The following is a 27,951-nucleotide window of genomic DNA, read 5'->3' as shown; positions in this document are numbered from 1 at the left end:
GTTGCCGTGATTTGTCCATCTCTGGTATGGCCAGAATGACCACACACCTCATTTAAGTGTTTTACTAATTCTTCTGGATTTTGCAGTTGTTCGGTAGTGAAATTCCAAAGTACTGGAGGGGCCCACTGACCTAGATACTTGCCCATACTATCCCACACACCCTGCCACTCATGGCTGTCCAGCCTCTGGGAAAATCTCTCGGTCCTCCTACATCGTCTTTTGACCCCAGACAAGACCCAAACCTGAATCTGCTTAACTCTTGAAATCAGTAGTGGGCAAAACACACTCTGTATGCGTGTTGGCATGGTGATTCCCATCACCATCAGTAAACAAGTCTCAACAGCATTAAAAGGCCATTCAAAAAATTCAAAACTCTCAAATGTAAATGGTCTGGGGGGACGACTAGGAGGGTAAAAGGATGTCTCCTTCACAGGTTGAGCACCTGAGAAGGAGAAAAAAGATGTGTAATTGCTAAGCACCTCCATCATATACCTCCCAAAGTAGAAAGGTGGTGACCACACTGGGAACATAAACCAGATCAGTTTCATGATCAATGATTCTATTGTATTACAAGTCATTACCATAAAGTACAATGGGATAAAAACCTTAGCCCAAGCCCCACACTTGAAAAACACTAATACAGCCAATACCGGATGGACGTAAGATATGGTATACTGAAACTGTGAGATCAAGAGGAAAAACCTTGAGAGCCAATAAATCAGCATTGTGACGAGTGACTATCAAACCAGTCAGATCTGTTCTTATCTCAACCCCTCGTGCCCCGTTGGGCGCCAAAAAGAACTGTCGCGGTTTAAACCCAGTCAGGTAACTCGTTCACTCACTTCCAGTGAGTGGTGCCGAGCTGACAACAATCAAGGTCCGTGTCCGTCTCCCCCCCCCCCTGCACCGGGGCTCTCCCCTTCCCCGCTCCCGGAGGAACGGGGAGGAGGATCGAGAGAGTGCAACTCCTACGGGTTGAGACAAGAACAGTCCAGCAACAAATCACCACCGCTACTATCAGCTAAAACAATGATAAGGGAAAATAACAAGGGAAGAGAATACGATACCACTGGCCAAGAAAACGAGTTCCACCCGGAAGCTCCTGTCCTTCCGGGTAACTCCCAGTTACCCCCCACCCCGGGCATGACGTGCTGTGGTATGGAATACCTCCCCGGCTAGCCCGGGTCAGGCGCCCCGTCTCTGCTTCCTCACAGCTTCCCCTCCTCCCTGGCAGAGCATGAGCCTCACAGACTCCTTGGTCAGGGTAAACATCACTTAGCAACAACCGAAAACATCGGCTTCACCAACACTGTTCTCAAACTAGAAGTCAAAACACAGCACTGCACCAGTTAACACAAAGGAAAAAACATGACTGCTACTGCTGAACCCAGGACAGAGCTATACAAAAATGTTAATGAAGCTTTCAATTACGTTCCTAAACCTATAATATGATTTCTAAATCAGCTTGACAGAGCTGAAAACCAGGCCACCTATTTAAAGTGTTAAATAACTTATTCAGAGAGAACATCTTCAAAATTGTAACCTATTTCTACTCTCCTATCTCTTGTTTATAAGTATTCCTCCTACCAGTGTTTTGACTCTTTTTACGTCTTTATGTTTTTTAAACACCTAACCAGTATTAACACCAAAGAATAACACCATACATCTATTCTGCAATAATATAAAATTTTTCATATCAATTATATATGAAGTGTGTGCTCTGGGGTAAGCAATACATACTCATTTCGACACCGGTCCACACAAGCCACTGAATTAGCTAAATAAAATGAAAGATACTAAATGCAGGCAAAGAAGCAGGTATGTGTACTTGTCTATACACAGCAACTGTTGTCCACTTAAGATTTTGGCAAAGGGCCTGATTCTGGCCAGAAGAAAGTTTTGTTACCGGTAAATTTCTTGAATTATCAAAATGATCATCAATGCTGATTCACTAGTGATAAACAGTTTTTTAAATGAAAGTTATGCTTCTATCCAAGTGGTGATTTAATAATAACATAAAACTCAGTATTAATGCTGTAATTACTTCTTTCTCTGTGTACTGATAAGCAGATATTCACCATGGAAGGCTTACAACAGCATGTCAGCCTCTCATGCCATAAAACAAGCCATGGTAATACCTATATATAAAAGAACCTTAGAGGGAGAATTATTAAAACTCATCCATAAATTTCATGGCTTTTCTGAGCTTAAGACCTATCCTCTTACATTAACATAGTTTCCTCTGATCTGCACTGCTTTTAACTGAAAGTGTCTCCAGCTTATTATTCAAAAGAGATATTTGCGAGGAGTGCAGACTGCAAAGCACAATTACAAAACAGCTGCTGTTTAGCATTTGCCCTAAAACTTCAGGATTCCTAGTAGGTGTTCTTTAGAAAAAGTCAATTAGTAATTTAGAACAGAACAGAGCTCATCACAATTTTGTGTCCTCAGTAGCACTAGGGGAGCCCTCCTTTGATTAGAATACTTGCAGTGGGGGCTTCCTTTGTATCCTTCATAATGGAATTTACATTATAAGGACTTTAAACAAAAAAAAAAAAAACAAAACACCAAGAAAAAATCCAAACAAAACAAAAAACAAAAAGCCAACACTACAGAACTCGGAATGCCAACAGGCAGCCCTGTGCCTCTAACCTTTATCTCAAAAGACATGGATAAAGTCTGTTGTCAAATTAGTCAGTAAAGAGGAAGGATAATCCCTAGCAGAGACGCTTTTAGTCAGATCAAGGATGAAAGAGTATCTAAACACAGGGATCACCTATGTAACTAACTGCACTCACGCAGAAGTGCTGAACCAATAGTGCAGTCCCCCCAGCTTAGGATATTGATCTCCAGGAAGCAATCTATATGGTATCTGGCAACTGGTCAGAGATTACTTCTAAATATCACAGCTGGGCATCCAGAGAAGCAGAAAAGCACAGTGAGTATATACTGAATATATCCATAGTTGCTGCAAATAGTAGTTCCACTAGTACCAAACCCAATCAGCAAGCGCTAGGATCAGGTGCAAAAGGGCTGCCACTTTCTTTCAGGTAAGATGTATTTGAAGGCATTCACCATCTCCTACGTTCTGCTCCTGCTTTGTCAGAAACCTTTGCTGGAGTAAAACTTTCTGATTATGCACTGTTGCTTGAGCAGCCAAGTATAGCAATGCAACAACATGAAATCTGACACAAGTAGGCTCTGTATTAATAAGCAAAATAATGTGACTTGAAGGCAAAAGATACTAGGCACACTGCACTCTACATTAGAGGCTTCTAGGAAACAATACTGATTACAGATACTCACAAATAAATTGATCATATTAGTCAATTAAAAGGGCTTCTCCAAAACATTTCACAGGCTACAGATTTTTTTCACTGATACAAGTACAGTCAAGAGATACAGTTCTATCTGCTTTAAACATTCCTTTTTGTTTAATTATGTACCAAGGTATGACAGATTATATCTAACATGCACTAAAGCAGTGACAGCATACACTCATATTCAGCATTTTTGTACCATCCCACAGCACAAGACACTCCAGTTTTTAAAGATACTTAAATTCCCAACAGTTGGTCTCACCAAACTATTCTTGACTACAAGCTGTGATCTAAATCTTCCCACGGTTTCCCGTTTCAGCTTTATATTCAAGCTGATGAATAGCAACGCAGAATAGGACTGAGGCCATCTGCAAAGTTCAGAGGTTATCCTACACTTAAGGACACAAGTTGTAGAGGAGACTTACCACCACTCTGACTATCTTTCCCAGGTATCAAATAGAGAGGATGCTCTGCTGGTGACTGCAGAAGAGCACTTCTGCAGAGACCAGGATTCCATAAATGCCTTACACCTCTTTGTTGATCTGCCATATCAATTTTTAAACCTCCTATATGGCTTCTGGAAAGGATGAGAGGAGTCATTCTAAGCTAGCTCCTTCTCTTTGTCTTGGGAAATGCAGTAGAGGTTTGCTTTCAGTGCTTGATCATCTTCTTTGAGACACACAGTGTCCCACTGAGCTTATTTCAATGTTTTTGTGTTTCCTGTTCAAAACATATGCGAGGCTGCAAGAGAACATCATGAACTGACTTGGTGTGCAAATAAATAACAGCTTCAGTGCAATACATAGAGTGTTTCTTTCCCAGAAGTTGTGTTACAGAGAATTTGACATGAATTTTTATTTGAGCATTGAAGTTTTTTCATAGAGATGATGAAGAATCAATAATTTGCTGTTGAATGACTTTGCTTGCAAATAAATTAATTTCTTATCATATTTAAAGGCATATATAATGAGGGATATCCTATAGATTTCGCATTCATTGGCTGAGAAGACTCACATGCAAGTAGAAATGTAAGTGAAAAACAGACAGTTAAACAGTAATGTTCTTTTATTTATTTACTCAGCACTTACTATCTGTGCATGTGATTTAATTTGCAAGGATATAATGGGGCACATACAAATACTAAGCAGCAGCTCTTCAGGAGATTGTCTAACATGAATTGATAATGTAAGAAGTTAATGATATCTGTCCACAGGATTGTTAAGGCATAGTGAACCATGCATGTTTTCCTTCATTTGTAGCCTGAAGCTCCAACCTATGTGAAACTTTTTCAGTGCTTGATTAGTGGTAATCAGGCATCAATACAGCCTCAACCTAATTGAGGGGATGGGACAGCTCTCCAGCTTGGCAGCTATTGCCAGAGGCAGAACAACACATTTCTCTAATATTCAGCAATTCATCTTTATTTTCTTGTTATTTTTGCTGTTGTTTTTCTATAAGCTGTAGTAAACAAATCAACAAATCAAGTGTTATAAACTGAATAAAGCAACAGTTTGATAGTCTGTGAAACTGGGTATTAAGAGCTAGTAAGGCATCTTTAGCAAATAATATTATAGAAAGCACTTTATATACTGCTATATAAAAATATAACACTTTGAAAGTGTTTCTATGTCACAGGACAATGTTGTTTTGTGAGATTTATCTCCTGACAATTAAAAGGAATCATATTAATACCAGAAATGTATGGACATGGATTTTAGGAAAATGAGCTTGCCATGTCTTTTTAATTTCTCAAATTTAGGTTGTTTTCTGATACCTCAACTGTGTTTTCCTCAGCGAAGATATAATTTTGCTTGTGAGGAAATTAAAAGGAGAATTAGAAGTATGAATAGGAGGGACTATGTTTTTTAGCTCCTTAAGGAACTTCATCTCTTTGTATATGCACTGTCTTATTTCCACAGTTGGAGAAAGATAACACCATAGCAGGAAGCCTAGCTTTAAGTGAAAAGCATCTACATAGTGAAGAAAACTCACCGGCACTTCATGAGGTATAATGATGCTCTAAATGAGGTATAATTTCTTCCTTTGTTACAGCTACTAGACCCGCTTAACATGCAAAAGCTAAATACGGTAGAAAAAGCTGACAAAAATACATGCATCTTCAGGCAGAAGCAGCCACCACAGACACAACCAAGTGAGATCTACAGCCATAAAACCCCGGCATGAGACTGAATGAAACCCTTGGAGTGTAACATGCTATAAATTCATCTCCAGTCATACAGCATATTCAAAATACGCTAATATGTTATTCCAAAAAGTGTGGGTGTTTTTTTTCTAAAGCAAACGGAAGATTTTTCTATCATGGTTCTTGCATCCAGAAACCTCTTACTGTTACCAGTTGAAAAGTATTTTAGTAAACAAGAGTGTGGGGGCTACAGTAATTGCAGATTTCTTACAAAACAAAACATAAATCAGGTGATTTAAAGGAAATTATAAAGCAAGCTTTCAATAACTCAGAAACCTTACATACTCTGACCAGAAAAATAATTCTAAACTTTTTATATTTTATAAATTCTTCTTATCCTCAATGAAAAACCTTTTTGATGTTTCAAGACGTACTAGAAATGCTCATAGATAATTGCTTCATTTGAATGACTATTTAAAAAATTTATTGCAGCAATGCCACGAGAAATTTCCACAGATTAATAAAGTTTTATGGAGGCATAACCAGAGAAAAAAATGTGTGTGAGTTCTACTCATAAATACTGTCAGGACTGACAATCATCTCTCTGCTGGTTAAGTAAAATACCACATTTCATACAGACTACTATATGCTAGTCAAAGCTTTATGTCTCACTCAACACCCTTTCACAGGTACAATTGTCAAAGTGTTGAATTTCTGTTCTGCCTAAAATCCTTCTTTCCTTTCTCTGTTCTGCCTAAAATCCTTCTTTCCTTTCTCTGTTCTGAATATTTATTTGGGTCCTTTGTTTGTTTGTTTGTTTGTTTTTTTCAAGGGGTGAAGGAGGGTGGGAAAGGGGTCACAGAGGTTTTCTTTGCAATAATGGAAGAATCTTAGTCAGTTTTCCCCCATCTGAATAGGAAAAAAGAAAATCTGAAAGAACCTTGACTATTCCACCGTGTAATTCTTTCAAGTGGTTAACAACAGGATTTTATCTCCTTTCTTGCTTAAAATAAATCACACAAAGGAAAATCTTCCAAGAACAGTCCAGCACCAGAAGGTTTCTGGCTTTGAAAACATATTATGCTATATAGTACCATTTTATGCTAAGAAGAATATGGGCTGTGAATAATCGATGCAGAAAAAGTATTTCTAGTAAATATCTCTAGCAAATGGGGCAATTCTACTCTAAAATGTTATTTGTTTCGCATCATTTTGTGTCATCTTTGTGATGCATCTCACAGCTGCTTCTATTTTATTATGTCACTTTCAGATTTTGCTGCTGTATATTGATGTGCGATTTGATATTAAGTACCGTAAAAGAGTAGGCTGTAAAATAAATAGCATCAATATCAAACAAGACATTACGAAATACATCTATGGCCTCATCATGTGCTATGGTATGGCAGAGAAGTACGCTCAGCACTGATGTTTGTCCTGCTTACTTTTGGACATGCTTCTAAGCAAACTTCTATTAATGTGACTTTTTGCAGTAGCCAAATGTTCATTACTTCTCAACCACCTGTGAAACTGCTTTTCTTAATGCATCGCATTAAAATCACATAAAAGCAGATGTACTCCCTCTTTAAGTTAAAAAGTCCCCCTTTAACGAATGGGTTTTCAAGTAGGATCTACAGCCCATCATTCCACCAAAAAAGACTCTCAGAAATAAGATCATGTTTTCAATTTACCTGAGTACAAAATGAACAAACATACTTAGGCCATTGTTTTCAGTCTCTCTTGGCCCAACATAAATGAATCCTCTGAAATGAAAAAACCTTCCGGCAGTATTACTGTTCAACTTGCTGCACAAGCTTGAATCTGGGCCTATGACCATCAACTGCGTCAGCACCTTGCTCTGAAATATTACCACAGACAGACAGTCTTAATTAAGGGACCAGCATGTATCTTAATGAGTGAACCAGCATGTATCTCATATTCACGGGGTGGGAGGGTGTACATTAGCACCTTCTGTAATGCAAAGAATGGGAACTCCTGCCTTCTGCAACCTCCTGTCTCAGGCACTATACACTCCAAGCTGTGTAGCTACAGATCACCTACAGTATGGCTAGCACAAAAAGGATCAAGCAGTTTGCAAGTTGACTTAAAAAACCCTGGCTGTTATGTACAATTACCAGCTCTTTGAAGGCCATGACTTCGTATGAAAAATGCATGAAGAACAAACTGAGAAGGAACACTTGCAAAGAAACTGCTTGCTGAGTTAAACATGATCTTTGAATTAGCTTAAAATGGCTATGACCTTAATTTGTTCTGTGACCACTTTCTTTAGTTTCCGTAGCTCTGAAAGTGGGATAATGTAATTTTCCCACAATTTGGTTATTTAGGGCCAGCTTCAGTGTCTAGGCAAGAAAGTAAGTAGTAATAAAAACCTGCTTTAACTACACATTAAATGCAGAAATTATTGGGAGAGGGCACAATTTTGGGAGAATGATTGTCCCATCAGCAAGAAGGCCAAAATGCTTCACTGTTCATATAGATATGTGGTTAGTCATTATTACCTTGAACCTACATGGAAACAAGGAGATCTATGACTTTCTGCAACAAAACACCAACTTCATCTAGACTTAGGCTTAAGCTTTTATAAAAGTATGAAGATGACAAGGTGCTGTAACAGTCCTAGAGGTAAACAGAAGACAGAAAAAACATATTTTCAGAAAGATCAATCCTTTATTAAAATTGCTTGTATTTTTATGTTAGAATGTTGCATCCAACTTTCCTGGTAAAGTTTTATAAGATCCTTCAGACTCCTCCTTTCTGTCATGCCCATACTTCAGAATAAAAGAGGAAGGTGTCTGTTGCTGGGATAGTTTTTGACCTTTCATTTATTTTTTTTTTTAAGTGAGAGAAAAGAACTGTTAATACGAAGGCATGGGAAGTGCAATGTAAGTGCCTAATGAGTACATTCCCAGGTGTCGGCTATTCACGCTATTTTGGTCCTTTCTTGGAGACTCCGTCTCTCAAGTGCATTCAAAGTACAAAGACCAAGTAGTCAAAAGGATAAAATGCACTTCTGCCTTTGTCAGTTCACAGGCAACAAACACTACAAAAGCTAACTTCAGAAGCCAAGTACTTATCTAAAACAACAAATAACATTGTAAACAAAGCAGTCCTTGAATAGATGGAAGAGATACGTGCCGAGATGTTGAAAGAAAACACATAAACATAGCACTAGATTTGTCTCTCCAAGAGCCGAATCGCCAATGTTTTGCTGGAGTTCACATAAAGAATAAATAAATACAAGTTTTGTTACACTAGAGTAAGTAAAGTTGTAAAACTCAGATGGGAAAATAAGCAATGAAAGAAGGAACAGGTTATTCAAAAGCTGAAATTTCTGTTCAGCTTGCCTTTCCCACATATATTGCTTTTTTCTTATTCCCTAACTCAGATACAGTGAAAAGTTGCTCAGATGACTAGGCATGAATTGCTTAGACACCCAGCATAGATTAAAATGGCAAACTGCCACATTCTTCAGCACAGAGGCATAGTACTATAATCCTACCAGACCTAAATTGAATCCAAGGCAAGTTTATTGGATAACATTGGATTATTGGATAATGCCAAAAAGGGGTGAAAACACAACCTTTTTGTCCACTCAGTTTATGTATTGTGCCAAGAGCTAGGAGTTATCTTCCTAGGACCAAAGGTCTGGCCTTCATATAAAGCTCACCCATATGGAAATGTGTGGAGAGACACCTCCTGATGCAGTGGTGACAAACTTGCTACCCTTACCATCCGACAGCCTCCACATTGGACCTCATCTCTTCATCCCCTCTTCAGCTATAGATACAGAACAGGATTCTTTTTATCCTGATACTATTAAAAGAGTAAACATTGCTTACCCTGGCCAATCTAGCTTGTATTGTTACCACAGAGGATCATTTTTTCTTCAAATCACTATCTTCTAGGCCAATTTATATGATGACTAATAAAAGAATCTCTCATGAATCTCAAACAAACAAACAGAGCTAGCTTCCCTTCTAACAGCAGGAGGGCACCAATGAGTTTCAATAAATCAATAGGTCTGGGTCAAAATTCATCAATTTTAGTGATAACTCGAACACCAAGACACATTAAAGCTCCACTGCTTACCCATGTCTGCAGTGAAAGAGAGAAATTGTCATATTATGAAAGTCGACACTACCTTTCTTCAAGTATTTCTCTGCTGCGAATAAAAGACTACTAGAAATGGTGTACAGGAGAAGTATACACAAGACTATAACATCTGATAAAGACCAGGTTGCTGAAACTGATGTTGCTTTCTAGAAGACCTACCTTTAAAAAAGTTTTTGGAAACGCTATGATAGCCTTTAAGTAAGGTGAGTGAACTCATCTCAAAGGCATATATTGGTACAGAGTATTGGGAGAGAAATCAGACTGCTAGTCATCTTTGAGCCATTACTGAGGATGGAAAATTGCTTACAAGTATTTGCAACAAATGTTTGTTCTTTCCCCTCACTAAATGTCATCTCTTGATAGAATGCAGTGTCTGATGCTTTATGGAAAACATTTCAGTGGAGTAATTCTGTTCAGACTTATAAGTCTTGTGCAATTTACTCTCTACACACATACAGATTATAGCCCAAACATCAATAGTACTAGATGTCAGAAATCTGGATTTGAGATTTTAATTTTATAAGAAAAAAGCCAGTGGGGGAATGGCATGACTTCCTCTTTCTTAACTGACTACATAATTAACAGGTTTGTGAACAAAATGACAGAGACTTGTTAAGTACAAGTCTGATGCAGTCCAAACCACGTCTCAACCAAGTTTGAGTGTTAACTGGCATTTGGGCATGCGTTGTGGTTTAAGCTAAACCCAGCTGTGGCATTTCAAAGATCTCAAATTTGATTTATGCTGCATACTAGCAGCAGGAATCTGGTGTTAGACAGCAGATGATGAGGTAATTAGAGATGTCAATACAGGCTAAATGCGTTTTCTTCTAATGTGCATGATCCTTGGCTAATGGGTCACTCAATGACTAAACAGGGTCTCAGGGATTCAACCACTGCAGTAAAATTGCACACCTGAAGTGGCATAATATAGTCCATAATTAATAGTTAAAAACCTACTTTTTGAGCAGTTATAATTTTAAACAGGTATATATATACCTGCCTGATTTAGTTATATTGTGGAACTAAAAATTTCCTGAAATTACAGTCTTTATAGAAGAGAACCACAGAATAGAATAGAATAATAGAGTAGTTAGGGTGGGAAAGGATCTTAAGATCATCTAGTTCCAACCCCCCTGCCATGGGCAGGGACACCTCACACTAAAACATGTACCCCAAGGCTCTGCCCAGCCTGGCCTTGAACACCATCAGGGATGGAGCATTCACAACTTCCCCGGGCGACCCATTCCTGTGCCTCACTACCCGTACAGTAAATAACTTCTTCCTTATATCCAATCTAAACTTCCCCTGTTTAAGTTTTAACCCATTACCCCTTGTCCTGTCACTACAGACCCTGATGAAGAGTCCCTCTCCAGCATCTTTATAGGCCCCCTTCAGATACTGGAAGGCTGCTATGAGGTCTCCACGCAGCCTTCTCTTCTCCAGGATGAACAGCCCCAACTTTCTCAGCCCATCTTCATACGGGAGGTGCTCCAGTCCCCTCATCATCCTCGTGGGCCTCCTCTGGACTTGTTCCATGTCCTTTTTATGTTGAGGACACCAGAACTGCACACAATACTCCAGGTGAGGTCTCACAAGAGCAGAGTAGAGGGGCAGGATCACCTCCTTCGACCTGCTGGTCACGCTCCTTTGGATGCAGCCCAGAATACGGTTGGCTCTCTGGGCCGTGAGCGCACACCTCCTCTGCAGGGCTGCTCTGAATCTCTTCTCTGCCCAACCTGTAGCTGTGCCTGGGATTGCTCCGACCCAGGTGTAGGACCTTGCACTGGGCATGCTTAAACTTCATAAAGTTGGCATCAGCCCACCTCACAAGCATGTCGAGGTCCCTCTGGATGGCATTCCTTCCCTCCAGCATATCAACCAATACACACAGCTATCACATAGCTTGGTGTCATCGGCAAACTTGCTGAGGGCGCACTCAATCCCACTGTCCATGTCACCGACAAAGATGTTGAACAAGACCAGTCCCAACACTGATCCCTGAGGGACACCACTCGTTACTGGTCTCCAGCCAGACACTGAACCATTGACCACAACTCTTTGCATGCGGCCATCCAGCCAGTTCTTTATCCACCCAGTGGTCCACCTATCAAATTGATGTCTCTCCAATTTAGAGACAAGGATGTCATGTGGGACAGTGTCAAACGCTTTGCACAAGTCCAGGTGGATGACATCAACTGCTCTACCCCTGTCCATCAGTTCCACAGCCCCATCATAGAAGGCCACCAAATTGGTCAGGCAGGATTTCCCCTTAGTGAAGCCATGCTGGCTGTCACCAAGCACCTTGTTGATTTTCATGTGCCTTAGCATGCCTTCCAGGAGAATCTGCTCCAAGATTTTGCCAGGCACAGAGGTGAGACTGACTGGTCTGTGATTCCCCGGGTTATCCATTTTCCCCTTTTTGAAAATGGGGGTTATATTTCCCTTTTTCCAGTCATCGGGAATTTCACCTGACTGCCATGGTTTTTCAAATATGATGGACAGTGGCTCAGCAACTTCATTCGCCAGCTCCTTCAGGACCCCCCGATGGATCTCATCAGGTCCCATGGACTTGTGCGTGTTCAGGTTCTTAAGATATTCTCGAACCAGATCCTCTCCTACAGTGTGCCCAAGGTCTTCATTCTCACAGTCCCTGTGTCTGCCTTCCAAGACTTGGGTGGTGTGGTCGGACTTCCTCTCTTTTTATTTACATTTGTTTTTATTCATCATCTCAGCCTGCTTCTTAGCACAGGAAGGAAGAATCTTTTTCTTTTTAGAGAGGCCCTTCATCATTTGGGATGGATTTTATGCCTCTGTTTTGTTTCCAGAGAAGGTCTTCCCCTCCAAAGCTGTGCAGTCAATGGATAAGGGTTATTGTTTGCTTTTTTAATTTTGGCCACAACCAAACTAGCGACAAATGTTTCTCTGTCCATTTCGTGAAGCTTCAGTGAAGTGTCTGAAGCTTAATTTTCCTTGCTTGCCATGGTAATCAAATTAGCTGGTTATAGCAAAGCACATGAAAGTTTCATGTTCTGATAACATAAGTGCCACATTAATCCATTCATTTAGGCCAGGAAGAACTAAAGGACTCATCACTAGCCTCATTTTCAGGATTCATTTCAAGGCAGTAGGGGCCAATGGAGCTGCCAAGGCTCTACGCTCGGGTTATGCTTTCTAACTGCAACCCTCGGACTTGATGCTACACACAGGCATGCGTGAAACAGTTGCAGAAAAGTTCTGTGATCAGATCCTCCCTGAGAGTGGTCTAGCCTCTTCCTCATGTGCATCCCTTCAAAGGGCATCATGATAGCTCTCTTCCTTCCACTTATGCTAAAATAGTTTAACTGCTGTTAGTGTTAAGAGCTGAAAAGTTCAACAGCATAGTGATCTCCATGCTGAGAATACAATACAAAATCCCTGGGATGGATATATTTGATCTGTAAATTACCACAGCTCAAGCTGCCTCTGCCTTTTTCAAGACGTATCTCAATCCCATACACAAAACAACCTGCTAGAGTTATGTAATTGTTCCAGATATTATGCCATCATGCAGGCATAATGAAACCATATTCAATGCACACTTGAAAAAACACATTTGGGCAAACTAAAGCAGAGACACTGCTTAGAATTGCCTGTATTGTGAAGTTGTGAACAGACAAGTAGTTGTTAAAAAAAAAAAAAAAGGAAATCATTAACTTTACATATCATTAATGCTCCTACATATCACTCACTCCTCCTTCTCCTCCTGTCCTTTAGGCTTTGTATTGAAGTAAATGAAAGAAAAGTGGTACACAGTGTTTAGGGTCTGGAGAACAAGACTTACGAAGAGCGGTTGATGGAAATGGGGTTGTTTAACCTGGGAAAGGAAGCTCAGGGGACACTCTATTGCTCTCTACAACTACCTGAAAGAAGGTAATAGCAAGGTGGGTGCTGGTCCCTACTCCCAAGTAACAAGTATTTGGATGGGAGGAAATGGCCTCAAGTTGTGCCAAGGGAGGTTTAGATTGAATATTAGGAAAAAAATACTTCACTGAAAGGGTTACAAAGAACCAGAGCAGGCTGCCCAGGGAATTTTAGTTTAATTAAATCCCTGGAGGTATTTAAAAGACACATAAGATGTGGCACTTGGGGATGTAGCTTAGTGATGGACTTCATAATGTTAACTTTACAGTTGGACTCAGTGATCTGAAGGGTCTTGAAGAGAAGCAGGTATGGGTACTACAAATATATGCTTCTCCCTGAGCTCCAGCATTACCTACGTATACCGAAACTGTGAATGTGTACACAGCTCCAAAACTCCACTTCTGCTTCACGGAAAATCATATGAAAGCTTAGGTTCTGGAGACCACAAACTGAGCAACTCAGCAGTTTAACAGTTTGCACAAGATCTTACCAGGTCAACTACTGAAAATCCTCAGAGACAGATATTCCACAATCTCTTGGACAACCTATGTCAGGGCTTAACCCTCATGATGAAATGATGTTCATTGTTACAAATATTCAGAAATGAATACATGTGAAAAATAGTTGGACACTTCATCTGTGCCTACAACTATTTTGATCTCAGCCACAATATGGCCGCAACATTATATATTATACCTAAAGTAGTTAGCATAATGCCATAAAAACAGGAAGCCGGTTCTGAAAAATCATTTTTGTCACATCCTTTATTCTCTGTATAGTGTTTTAAACATAAAATTTCCTAGAGAAGAGGATACTCATTCTCTGCTAGCCCCTTCTGATCTCTTGACTAGGTAGAGCACTGTATACTCAGTAGCAGAATGATTCTCAAGACTCCAGATAAATAATCATTTTTCCTAATGTTTTTCTGAAATACACTGTAAAGTGTGTTTGCAGAAGCTGGTATTAGCCATAGAGGCTTTTGAGCCCCCTTTCACGGATTAATATTCTGAAGACAATCACCATTATAAATAAAACAATAACGCACGCTTATCCCTAGATACAAGCGTTTGTGCCTAAACACTGCTCTTTTTGCATGGCAGCTTTTAATTGCAGAGAGCAGTTCATGGAACTGATTGACATTTTTTAGACAGTCTGCTGTTCTCTCTGCTAAAGGTAGAAGGGTAGGGCCTTATGTGTTTGTTTATTTTTATGCTTCCTCCGAATCGGATAATAAAATTCCTTCTGGCATTTCACTTTTCATTAACTGTATTTTTTTTTTTTACATTTGCACATTCTGGTATTCTGGTGCAACAGAAAACTGCTATAATGACAGGGCTAAAAATACTGGAGAATATAAATGTTCTTTGCTAACAGGACCTAATATTTATTATTTGTAATATAACGAGACTGAATAGCGTTAATACAGGCTTGCAAATGCATTACAGACCCCATATTCAGAAAACGATGCTTGTTCCAAGAACAAGTCTAATAATGTTTAACATGCTTTAAGACTAAAACATATTAAAGCAAAAACTAAAATGTAAGACCACATTTAGCAGATTTTGGTTTTTTAAAGCTCAATTGAATATAAATAGCCATTCCCAAACTTTTAAAGTATATATTTTTTTTCTGTTAGAAATTACCATGTTATTTTTTTATCATCTCCTCCTATTGAAAAGTTAATTATTGTCTCATTATTTCTGCATATTCTCTGAGCCCTAATCATGGACAACAATCCCATTGTATCAGGTTTTGTAGTAATATTAAGTAGTCAGTCACAAATGCATTCATTACTAACTTACGTTCGTAAAAGTAACATGTCATCAAACAATTCCCATCACCAGATTTCACAAGAAGTCCATCCCATACCCATTATTTTTCAAAGCTGTCCCTATTATGTCCTTAAGAGGCACAAGGAGGATGCAGATTTTGGACAGAGGAGTCCAAGTTTCTTACAGCTTCAGAGACTTCCAGATGTCAGTCAAGCACAATTACAATCCTTTTCCTCCCGTATCTATTCCCAACATGAATATTTTAATTCAGTGCCACAGCTGCCCTCAGTCCAGCCTACCTGGTTAGAAATATGAGGATAAATTATGTAACACTCATTTAATCTTTGTCCTCTTAGTATTAGGGACAAGCCATCTTGCACACCAGATCAAAGTTCAGACTTCACTTCCCATTATCACAAAGATAAATATGTTCACAAGAGTCTCCCCCCATTTCAGTGAATGATCACCATTATTTCACGAGGTGACCCCACACTTCATAAGACCTTTTCCTTTTTGGCTGTAAAACTCCCTCTTAATATCACACGTCTTGAGCTTTCAGTTTTGGTGGGAACACAAACACCCAAAAAAAAAAAAAAGACTACAGAAAAACACCATTGCACGTCAAAAAGTAAAGAAAATAAAATAGAAGATAAAACAAAATATAAAGATAGGATATAATATGATACCGTGGACGAAGTATCTTTGATACCTAAGTACTACATAGCAGCCTACCCTTAATAGAGAATTAGGACAACTTAATAGAGAATTGGGAACAGAATTCTGTAGATTTTCTGAACACATTATTGAAGATTTAATATGTTGCTTTAGAGACTTAACCTTGCCTAAGTACTTGAAAGTTTGCAGAATGTCCCATAATCTTTAGAGGTTCCAATTTATTTTTGTGGTGAAGAAAGCTAATGATTTCATGTTGCACAATCAGATAGAAAACATTCAAGTACTGGCTCAGTAACAGAGAAAGGTTTTGTTATTTGTTGTTTACATTACCATTAATACTTGCATCAATACTGAGTACCTATCTTCCATTGAGATGAACAAGAAAAAGATGCACCTTAGTTAAAAGTAGGATGGACTGATGTGAAAATTGTGGGCTTTCAGTTGTTCCTGTGGAGGGATGTGAACTGCACTCATTGAACTGGGATGCTGTTAAGGACATGCTATAAATCTGAAAACAGGTTGCCCCAAGATCCACAGTGGATTTGAGAAGGAATTTTGCATGTAGAGCAAAGAGTTGACAATAAAAGCAGTGACAGTATTGCTTTTCACAGGAGATGTTTCTTTAGAAAGCTAAAGAGAAAAGCCGCCTTCTTTACATCATATATATATATGCTAGATTTAAAAATTCCTGCATTTCAAAGGTTATCAGAGAAAGCAAGTATCATCAAATGGTTAATATAGTTTTATTATAGCATGAATATGGCAAGAAAGAAAAGGACCAAAGCAATTGCTGAGAAAATGAAATATAAAACTACTACTACTTTCACAAATAGTGCTTGCTGTATTTGAAAATTAAGTAGTTTGTGCTCATCTTGCATGAAACAAAGGCTCATAATGAAAACTTATTGCAGATCCACTTATTAGGCATTCTTTTCTTGATTCGGCATTATGTGGCACTATCAGAGAGCTGTAAAGCAAAGCCTCTTTCAGTTCTTCGTCAAGGTGAGTGCAAAGTAATGAGAGAACAACCTAGTATTATATAGGAAGCCATCAGAGACCTAACCAAGATGGAAAAGAGGACAAGCCCCTCTGCCTGTACACAATAGAGGGCTGTAGAGCTGTTACTGCGGGATGGCTTCAGAGCAGGTTTTGCTGGGAAAAACAAAGCTTCAGAAACTCTCTAATGTAAAAAGGGGAAGGGGGGAGGGGGAGAACTGGAGGCACAACTTTAAGAAGAAAGAAAAAGGGCAGAACTGAAAGTAAAGCAAAGAAGGCCATAATAAAAAGGAATATGGTATCCAGATGAGCAATTTTGCTGTCAGCGGCAGAGATGGGAGGCAAGCATTGAAAAGGAGAGGGAGGGAGAATCCAATTAGAATACTGGTTTTGACAAAACATTCCAGCATCTTAAAGACTGTATTTCTCTCTAAAAAGTCTTTGCTTTTTTGCACAGCCTCACAACTGAAGAAGAAAATGAGGAGGAAAATAAAATACATTTTAGTAAAAGAAAGAGGAACAGGAAACACCAGATAAAACAAAACTGCAATTACATCTGCTGCACTTACGTTTAAATCTTTTAAGAATAATCAATAGAATCAATAGTTATTTTAATAGCCTCCATAACTACTAATCACATAATTTAAAGAACTCTAGTAATGATGCTGATAGTAATTGCAGTAGCATTATGGACAGACATAATGGAGAGGATGTCTTCACTGATTCTATTGTAATGCAAAGTAACACCTGCAATTTCTGCTTAGCAGAATCAATTCCATTGGAGATTATTTGTTCTTCTGAGCAGAATATTATATAGTCATAATCATTTTATAAACACTAGATATCAAAGCATATTATTAAAAAAAACTCACCAGCTTCTGCAAAACCACTGAAGAGGTAGTCCAGCAAAGATAAAATAGTACTATCCATTTGCCACCATATTACTTGATCAAGCTGCTCCATCCTGGATCATTCTAATGTTTTGACTATTTAAACACATGGTAATTTTTGATGCAAAGAATGTTTTCTTTTCCTCCAAATTCGGCAGTAATATTACTGTGACTTTTGAAAATGATCCCAAATGGCTATTTGGCTAAGTAATTGCTGCTTTGAAATACAGGCAAACACCAGAGATGCATAGCAGAAGAACGACCCAATTATTGCACTTCAGAACACACAAGCAAAACTGCACAATCATTACTTTTATTTTATGGTTACCCCTGTTGACAATGTGGCCAGCGTAAATATTTCTGCTCTACTGTGACTCAGTTTTTCCCTTCTGTCTAATACAGTTTGGAAATATATTCATGATGAATAAAGAATGAGAAATTTTTTTGTTACAGTTATAAGACTCAAAGTAACTCAAGTATTACAAGTTATACAGATATCATATTTTGGAACAATTAACATGGGGTATCATAAACTCTTTGTTTGGTTGCCTCTCCCCAGGATTTGGGATTGTATTACTTTTCTCGTACTATAGAGGGATTTTTCTCAAAGCAGTATGTTTTTAAGTTCTACAAATGTACTTCATATTTCTTAAAGAAATACACAGCTTAAACATAACTAAAGAGACAGATATAAAACGCTCTTAGTGGACAAAAGATACTCACTCTGCTCAACAGCACAAAGAGACCATATATAACACCAATTATAAAATATGAGATTCTAACAAACAAATAATTAAATCAACAAATATAAAATACTTATCACTGCTCTATTTTCATTTGCATGTTTCCTTGAGAAAAACACTACTAATTTTTTCAGTGCCTCAAATTTCTGTGTGCTTAAAAACGCATCCCATCTTGTTAACATGCACATTCATTTGTCCAGTTTTACCCCAAGTGTAGCTGAATGCTGAGCACACCTTTCCCTGCAGTGCTGAGCTTGGCAAAAAGTACATGCATTAACCTGATGACTAGGAATATTTGCAATTTTTTTTGTTTCTGTTGACAGCTTCTTATCAGTTTTACTGTCAAGGATCTTTGTAAAGTACTGTTTGTTCTTCTCACTTTTGATTCCTCCTTTAAACTCTGGTATTATTGCTTTCCTGACAGCTAATCTCCATCTCCCTTTAAGTGCAAAGATCTATCCTTTTGCTGTCAGAGCATTCTGCTCCACAGCTTGTTACACCTCCCCATTTAGCATCTCCTAACCTACACACCAAAATCTGAATTATATTCTTTTAATCACGATCTTCATCTATTCCTTGGATGTATTGCTTTACAGACCAGTGATCAAAAGCCAGTGTGGATGTCTGGCTGACTCCCTGATCCAGCAACTCTGTTAACACTGGCCCTGTACCTAATGCATGGCCTGCAAATTAAAAAGAGGAAGAGACATCCCTCCATGTATTGGGGGCACCAAACAGTTGCAAGCTGCAAGTCAGACAGAAGCAGACTAGGAATAAGAAGCAAATTTCTTGAACTCCAGTGCATTTTTCTAACTACCAGCAAATATTTCTCCTTTACTTTTTTCTCTACTGAAATATTCAAGTGCTCTCGCGCAGAATCCCAAGAAATGACTCAGAAATAGTAACTGTTTCTGATTCACTGCTCTGATAGAAGAATGGGCACAAAGAAGACATTCTTGAAGGGTTGAGATCTGAACAATTGTAATTTGCATTTACTGTGAAACAATACAAAATTATGAATGTTCTTTCAGTAGCACATCAGGTCATTTGCTGACTCTTGATTGACTGTGAGTCTCTCTGTGCTTGTTAAAATCACAGCACTGAGCTTAGTACACTGCTTTTACCATCTGGCACTGTAGCAGGAAGGCTACATTAGCATAACCTGTCTTGCCATCGATTTTAGGGGGCATGCTGATTTCTTTAAAATAAATAATGTCTGTCTTCTGTCACCCATTTTGTATCTTATACTTCTAACAGCTCAGAAAACTGGATACCTAGTATCTTTGTTGATATTTTCATCTATATTAAGCTCACATCCCATCTTTGTCAGAAAAATAACGAATTATCACAAATTTTCTGTGGGTTTGGGCCAATGATACACAAAGACAGTGATGTAGATGGCTTATGTGGTAAAACCGTATGGTTTGCTTATTATTATTACTGCTATTTGGTAATAACTCCCTGGTTTTAAAGACACTTTTCTTACCTTGTATTTCAAACAATTATTTCATTACACACTTGTTAATGCAAGAATAAGCATGGAATATTAACATTAACAAATACTTCAAGTTGAAGTTTCCATAGTAACTTCCTTCCACCCATTGCATTGTGTGCTCATGTGCTTTAATTTATGCATTCTTACCAACCTCTGCTATTTTATCTACCAACAGCAAGTAAATAAAAAGAAAAAAAAACCAAAACCAACATTATTTTTATATTCAGACTCTCAGAAATGTGGTAGGAAAGCTGAATACACATATCTTGAGATAAACAGTATCTCTCACTACAGTCATACATACTGAGTATGCAACATTAAAATAAACTATTTTGCCAAAAGCCAGATTAAGACAATGGTTTCTGTTACTGCTGTCTTATTGCAACTCTAGATTCTTAGAGGAGAGAGTATTTCCTCTTATCAGCCTTCAGCAGAGCTGAGTTGTTGCACTGCAGGGGACATGCTACACTTCCTCTTTCTCTCTCTGAGGAACAGGAGGTTAAAAGGACAAGATGATATAGTTCAGCATGCATGAAGAGGCATGGGCAAGGCTTCTTGGGGCTTTCAGACTTCCTTGGAATCCAAGGAAGTGCCAGCAAGGTTTTATCCCACAAGAATATCTAAGACTTCAGAAACATAACTGTTTGCTAGTTACAGGTCAAAAGCAAACTTAAGCACATGGGTAACTTCAATGGGATTAATCTAAAGCTAGTAAAATGCATGAAACACTGAAAGACTAAGGTTCTAGTGTAAAGGAAGAATTATTTCAGCATGTGCTTATACAGTTTTCTTCAGCTTGTAAAATAACTTAAATACTAAATAAATACTAATTTAAATACTACAAATAATCATTAATAAAATTTATTTATTCATCATGATAATGGTGAATGCAGCAGAGCTTTCACTTCACCTTGTCTCATCAGCAAACTGGGTAACGCTTTATCAGCTCCATCAGTGAAGTCTGCTTCTTCCATATGAATCTACAGGGGACAAGTAGTGGAAGAGATGTCCTCTTTGAAATGTATTTCTTTTTCCTGTCCATCTGCTGTCTTCTCCCATAGTGTGTAGAAGCAGATTTTTTGTTTAACCTTATTGCCCAGTATTAATTAAAAATCTGAACAGAGAGAGAGCATCAATGAACAGATGACTGAAATAAATTATGGGAATGGACAAGACGGAAATTAGAGACAGAAATGGAAAACAATTCAACAGTGCAAAGTGAAAGGGTTTCATATCTATATTATTTGATGGAAAACGATGGGTTTGAGAAGCAGAAGGAGAAAGATCATACACTATAAATGAGGCATTTATTAAAAATCATTCACATTTCTGGTACAGATAAACAAGTATTGATGTTGCTATATTACTGAGGTATCTTCCCAAACATGCCCTGGTACGGGTCCAGTTATCTACATTCCATTAACATGAATCAACAACTGCCAGGATGGAGGTGGAAGGGCTGGTATTTATTTCTGGTTAGCGATGGTAGTAAACCACCAAATTCTTAGAAGAGCTCTTTAAAGAAAAAGGCAAAGGTGATGACCATATGGCTATGAATTAATTATAAATAAGGCTGGGCTTGAAACTAGAAAAAAAAAAATAATCCTTTGAAGAGTGAATCTCTAAAACAAAATTTCAAAAGGAGCCCTTGTTACTTTACATGATGTCAGTTGCACAGTAAGCAACACTGAGTCCTATTTATTTTAAGAAAGAAGGAGGGTTGTAATTAAAAATAACAACGAAATTACACTTTACGGATAGAGGTTGAAATATTTTTCTAAAAAAAGAGAAAAAACTACTAATCAAACAGCTGTTTAATATTAAGATAATCAGTAGCAATGATGCTCCTTTGATCACCTTTAGAAAGGAACCAAAGAAAAAAGGACTGTCTACCCTATAGGATTAAGTATTCTGAATCCAACATGCTGAAGAGAAAAATCAGGAGTGGTAAGATGATTTGGTTTAGTAAGAACAGCATTTAAAATTCAAAGTTGGTTTATTAAATGTACTTTTTCTCATTTCAGTAAGTGTGGCTCAATTTTCTGGGCATACAAAAATCATGCATCAGAACTACCTCAAAGGAATGAGTGACTACCTCAAAGAGAATCACCTTAAAGGGAAACCAGAGCATTCCAGTAACAGGGTATTTCCATCGCTGTGACCCATAAACAGAGACTAAGGACTATGACTGCAGTTTGGGAATATTAATGCAGAAGTCACTGGAGTTGTAAGAAGTTTACAATGGTGACTTTATGGCCGATTACACAGCCTGATCTACCCTGACAGAAAACCTGATGATGTTGAACAGCCGTGATCTTAACTGTCAAAAGATTTCTTAACAGATGTAGAGCAGATTATGAAATAGTAGGGCTATTTGTCCTCAGATGATATACTGGAATAACACTGCATTGAATAGAAACACCCTAAATAGAATCATAGAATAGTTAGGGTTGGAAAGGACCTTAAGATCATCTAGTTCCAACCCCCCTGCCATGGGCAGGGACACCTTACGCTAAATCATATCACCAAAGGCCTCGTCCAACTTGGTCTTGAACAAGCTTCTGAAAGTGTACGATAATCTTGTACCAGGTACACAAGCAGTTATAGAAAACTAAATGACTGCTTAGCCCTTATCCAACTGTATTAGATCTGCCCTAGAAAATGTCTGGAAGTTCCTGTAGACTTGCAAAAAAAGTCAGATACCATTTATATCCCTTTTTGTTCTCCAAGAGTTGTTTTGTACTTGGCATCAGCAGAAAAGTTGCCGTGATGGTATATTACATTATTGTAAATCAAATGATCATAGACTAGAATGATAAAAGTCCAATCAGCTTTCAGGCATGTTCAAAAGTATTTGCTAATCCTTCATTATCCCAGCTGCTAAAAGATCAGCTTAAACACTTCATCTTTACTTTACAGGCCTTTATGAACTTATTACACTTGAAGGTCTTATCCTGAATCCTTTTAGTCAGCTATAAAGCTTTAACTTATTTCAGTGGCATGCTTTGTGAATTTCTCCATGCTAACCAGAGCATGAGGTGTATTTGTCTATTTGTCAGGGGGATTTAGGTGACTTTTGCACCTCAGTGAAAATTTCACTTTCAAAGCAACTTGGGGGGCAGGGGGGGAGAAGGAGAGTCTGAATGCTCTGAAGCATGTGGAGTTCATTTCCTAAACCAGAACTGTTCTCTCAAGAAACCATCTGGAAAAGCAGGAAAAAAAAAAAAAATAAGAAAATTTAAATTTTGAGAATTGTACCAGTGAACCAAATTTAGCTGACAATCCAATTTGTATTTCTTTAATGACAATGTTCCATTAGTGCAGTTACAGCACTAGAGCATAAATGGAAAAAATGTATCTTAGTTACAGTATATCACATGTGCCTATATGGTATACTCAGTTCGTCTTTATTTCCACCAAGGTACATTTGAACAGCCTGCGCTTTATTATAAAAAACTGTCTGAATTCACAAGATCTGGATCTACTCAATCTGAATTCTACTCTCTAGAAAAACAAGGGGAAGAGCAATAGTTTGATTTTTAATGGTATAATCAAGATCTGCAACAAGAAAAGCATGCTCCTTCCTACTCTTTTGAATTGCATAGTTGATACACAGCCAGATCTTCAATCAAAAGGATGCTGATTCTGTAGAGGGGTACACAGATGAGTTCGTGCGTGAAGAGTTATCAGACACCATTTTCAATCAAGCAGTGATGAGGGCAATCCAGCCTGCAAACTTTCTATAAACTTTGCATAACTTTTAGGACCATCTTCTGAAAAATGAATATGTCATCATTAAGGATGTGCTTCATAGCAGGTGCATTATTAGGAAGGAATTATGTTTCCAGTTCAGAGTATGATAGGCATGATGACACACACAGCTGTGTATCATTGATGAAGAAAGGCAAAAGTAACAATGCCCAGATAAAGAAACACCCCTTGGGTGAAGTGAAACTGCAAATTTTGACATTAATCTAATAAATTACTTATGTCAGAAAATTTAGCTCAGAAAAAAGAACCTTAAAAGGTAGTAATAAATTATTTTCATACTTGCTTTCAATAAACTGATAGCAAATGAATTTGAAAAGACTATAATCCAGGAGAACTTCAGTTAAAAAGGTTATCTCTTAAGTTTTGACATTTTACATTTTAACACTAATGAAATAAAATCGTATTTTCTTAACAGAAAGAGTGGTCTGGTTATGGTACACAGGGATTCATTGCATGACCTTATGTTTTCCAAAGTATTTCTTTAAGACAATTTTTTAAAGGGCTTATTGTTTGGGGAAGCATCTTCTGGCACGAATCACTGCAGCAAAAGCATTTGTCAAAACCAAAAAGGTGAGCATTTCCAAAAACATCCATACATTTGGCAAGTAAGTAGATGTTGAATTTGTACACAAAAATACTGATAGTAATTTGCCTTTTGTCAAATGTCATAACTTGCACAACAAAGAAGCAGAGAGAAAGAGATTATCACATTTTTCATTCTCCTCTTCAGAAAAAAAAGGGGGAGGGGGAGAAACAAACTGTTTTCCTCATGCCAAAGTCAGAGGTTGTACACATTTTTTGCCGATCATTATCTCCCAGACTGCTGATCCAATGAAAGCATCTTTCCTCCTGCCAAGTATTTTCATCCTTCAGAACTGTCACCCGATTTTGTGCTCCATCCAAAGCATTCAACTGTTATTTGCTGAACTTCCCCACAACTTTCTGCTTCTACATTGATCGTACAACCATCATTTTCTTCCTGTAACCCCACAGAGGCAGCCATCATATAGTTTCTAAATAAATGTCATCCTATTGAACAAATTCCAGTCTTTTCCACCTGATGATGCTAAAGTCTGCATGCCAAGTATTCACAGCTAAGTACTAGAGATAATAAGCTCGTCTGATGTACATGAGCTGCTTGGTTTTAAGTAGAAATCCCTTTTAAAAAAAAAATTAATAAAACTCTTACAAAGATTTATTTCATGCAAAGTATAGTATTTACAGCCATAATGCAACATATTTAGTTGGAGACCTACTAGTATGTATCTATTCCTGAAAGAGTACTTGTGAACATATTTTGGGTTTTTTACCTCATTAAAAGTGTATGAAGAAACAAACTATAGTTTAGTCATAAATCAGCATGTTTTAACCCTGAATGTGGCCTTAAGCATGTGCCTTCCTTTTACATAATATATAAAAATCTAAATTATAAATTATAAACACTAATACAATAAATACAGATATTATATACTCATTTGAATTCACTTGTACTTTTCTTTGGACAAGGCCTTGGGTGATATTGTTTAGTGTGAGGTGTCCCTGCCCATGGCAGGGGGGTTGGAACTTGATGATCTTAAGGTCCTTTCCAACCCTAACTATTCTATGATTCTATGACAGACAGAAAGCGGACAGAACCAACAGACAGAACAACTTGTCATGTTTTCCCACACCTTATTTTGAAGCAGCATTTGTAAACAGCTTATAGAAGTTAAATGAAGCCTTAATCTTTGAAAGTTCAAACACAACAGTTTGTAGCATAATCTATTATGTCAATAGGTTGTTTGCAACCAGAGGTATTTTTGTAAAAGGACAATCCAAATATCATGATAGAACATGAGATAAAATTGATATGCCTTAGATGCTTATTCAGTATAAAATTAGTCCTATTTGTTTCTTGTAGTTATCAGATGACTCCTCTGTGTGCATATTGTAAACCCAGAAACACAATTATTTAATCTGTAAAAAGGTTTCATTGCAGAACAAAGTGCAATCCTGCAGAAAGATCCAAATTTCAGAAGATCTGCATAGCTACATTAGCCTGGCATTCTGCCTGGGTTTCTCAGCAATACATGTAGCCCAGGAGAAATGCCACAACACTGTTATTACTGCTCAAATTACTTATGCTTAACTAATATACATTAACCCTTTCAGAACATTATAAATGTACTCCCAACATAAAGCAGCAATGAACACACCAGATGACAGTACAATACCACTACATTTTTGAATGACTGGTGCAGGGATGGGTAGGAAACCAACATGCTCTATAGCACCACTTGCTCTTCATGTTGCTCTTCATCTGACAGCACCAGCTTCTCAAAAAATACCAAGCCACTGTTGCTTTCAGTCTGTGAAAGGTCACAGGCCTATCCATATGTTATTTTTCACAGATGTAACATATGGTATGCAATATAAAGAAACCCTACCTGCAGCTCTGTCACAAAGCACCCAGAGCAGCAGACTTTTCTGATTTATCCTGAATACGTGGTTAGGGCTTTTTTGGGTTTTGGGTTATTTTGCTTCTGTGGTTTTAAGCAATATTCTTTATAGGTTACCTACTGTAGATGTGGGGGATAAGTCTTTGCTTTCTTTCTTTAAATGTACAGTTCAGATTAGCCTGAACTGCATGAAGTTTTGAGTCACTCCTCACCCAGAGCATGGGTTAAATCTGTAAACCGCAATGCTGGGATTTCAAGAAATGCAGGTCCACAACAGATTCCCCAATAAATGCTGAGGACAGCACAGAAGTGGAAAGCTTTTATCACAGGAGTCAGGTGAGGGAGATGTGTTTTCAGACAGAGAAAAAAACCCCAAACTCATTCTTGAAACGAGAGCCCTCAGGAATTTACCACAATGCTTCCAGTCTTTTATCCCTTTTCATAGCAAGAAAACATAGAAAGAACAAATTATGTTTGTAAGCTAGTGAACTAATGAAATGAAAAGACATGAGGAAAGAGTGTTGGAAAATTACTTTGGCAGCAAGCTGACTCCTTCAGAGCTCTCTTTTGTGCTGCACTGAGTCTAAAGAGACAACTCGTTGATTTGTTGTGAGATTTTATTCTGTGAACACTAGCAGTTTATGCATATTTTAGAGGCCCCCAGGGGAAAGTTATCTGCCAGTTCCAAAAGCATTTCTAATTAATTAAAAATCTTTTGTTTCTATTTCACATTGCCTTTTCATGCTAAGGCTTCCTGAATTATATTTAAAAGCCATTAATCACAAGAAGTTTTGAAAATCCTCAACACAAGACTTCCAAGTTGAGGTGCTTTTGTCTCCCTTCAGTCAGCCAAGCACCTAACTTAATTTTAAAAAACACTGAGCCTCAAAGCAGTTTGAAATTACTTCCTAAGGACTGCCTTACTGAAAGGCCTATCTAACCCTGCAACCTCTTGTTCACAGCAACAAGGAGCAGATGCAGGGGAAAGCAGAAGTGAAGCACAGCACAAGCATACAGGGATACTGCGATAACTACCTGAGTGCCTTGGAAGTATCCAGCAACTGCAGCTCCAGTAAATTCAGGAAGCAAATTCGCCTCCAGAGAACTGGAAAAGTAGACCTCCTTTTTTTACTGTCTCAAAGGGATAAAAGAAAAGAATGCTTACTGGTAAAGACTGTACCAATCACTTTCATAAATGCATCTCCTCTAACATCACATGCACATCCTCTCTTTTTTTCAGCTTTCTTAAAGGTTTAGTTTCAGTTTAGAAGCATTGTACCAAATCTTTTCTTCTTCCACTTACTAAAGTGATTGAATAGCACATCTTTCTTTTAACTGCCTCCATAATATTTTAGCCCTGCCTAACCTATGAAATAACATAAACAATGAAAGTCCCGTCAAATATGACAACGAAAGTTACATTACATAACACCAATGCTGTACAGTCCAGAAACCTATATGTAAGCACATTGACATGAACAATAAATCCACCCAAACAATAACTAATTCTAAAAAGAATGAATATCTACATTGCAGAAATAAGGGAGTATAGCCATGACCATGATAAAATGGCAACCTGTGCTATTAGCAACATAAATACTATTAACTAAGAGGAAAGACTACTACAAGCCAAGAGAATTGTAAGAATGAATTGACAGGGAGAGAGGATTCATACTT

General features: G+C 38.0%; 1 long non-coding RNA gene across 1 annotated transcript in view; it reads left to right on the top strand.

Annotated features, from left to right (window-relative positions):
• The window catches only part of LOC133275369 (uncharacterized), a 29,300-nt gene extending 1,646 nt beyond the window's left edge, over nucleotides 1-27,654 (top strand). Inside the window, exons 2-4 of the long non-coding RNA XR_009745485.1 lie at nucleotides 25,458-25,583; nucleotides 26,443-26,610; nucleotides 27,237-27,654. This is a non-coding gene — a long non-coding RNA (uncharacterized LOC133275369). The remainder of the gene's footprint in view (nucleotides 1-25,457; nucleotides 25,584-26,442; nucleotides 26,611-27,236) is intronic.
• Nucleotides 27,655-27,951: the final 297 nt, after the last annotated feature.

The sequence above is a fragment of the Pezoporus flaviventris genome, unplaced genomic scaffold (genome assembly GCF_033815535.1).
Source record: "Pezoporus flaviventris isolate CSIRO_AGI_PZ_B2104156 unplaced genomic scaffold, CSIRO_AGI_Pfla_v1 ptg000002l, whole genome shotgun sequence".
In the NCBI taxonomy this organism is placed as follows: domain Eukaryota; kingdom Metazoa; phylum Chordata; class Aves; order Psittaciformes; family Psittacidae; genus Pezoporus; species Pezoporus flaviventris.
This window is presented reverse-complemented; position numbering and strand designations above follow the sequence as displayed.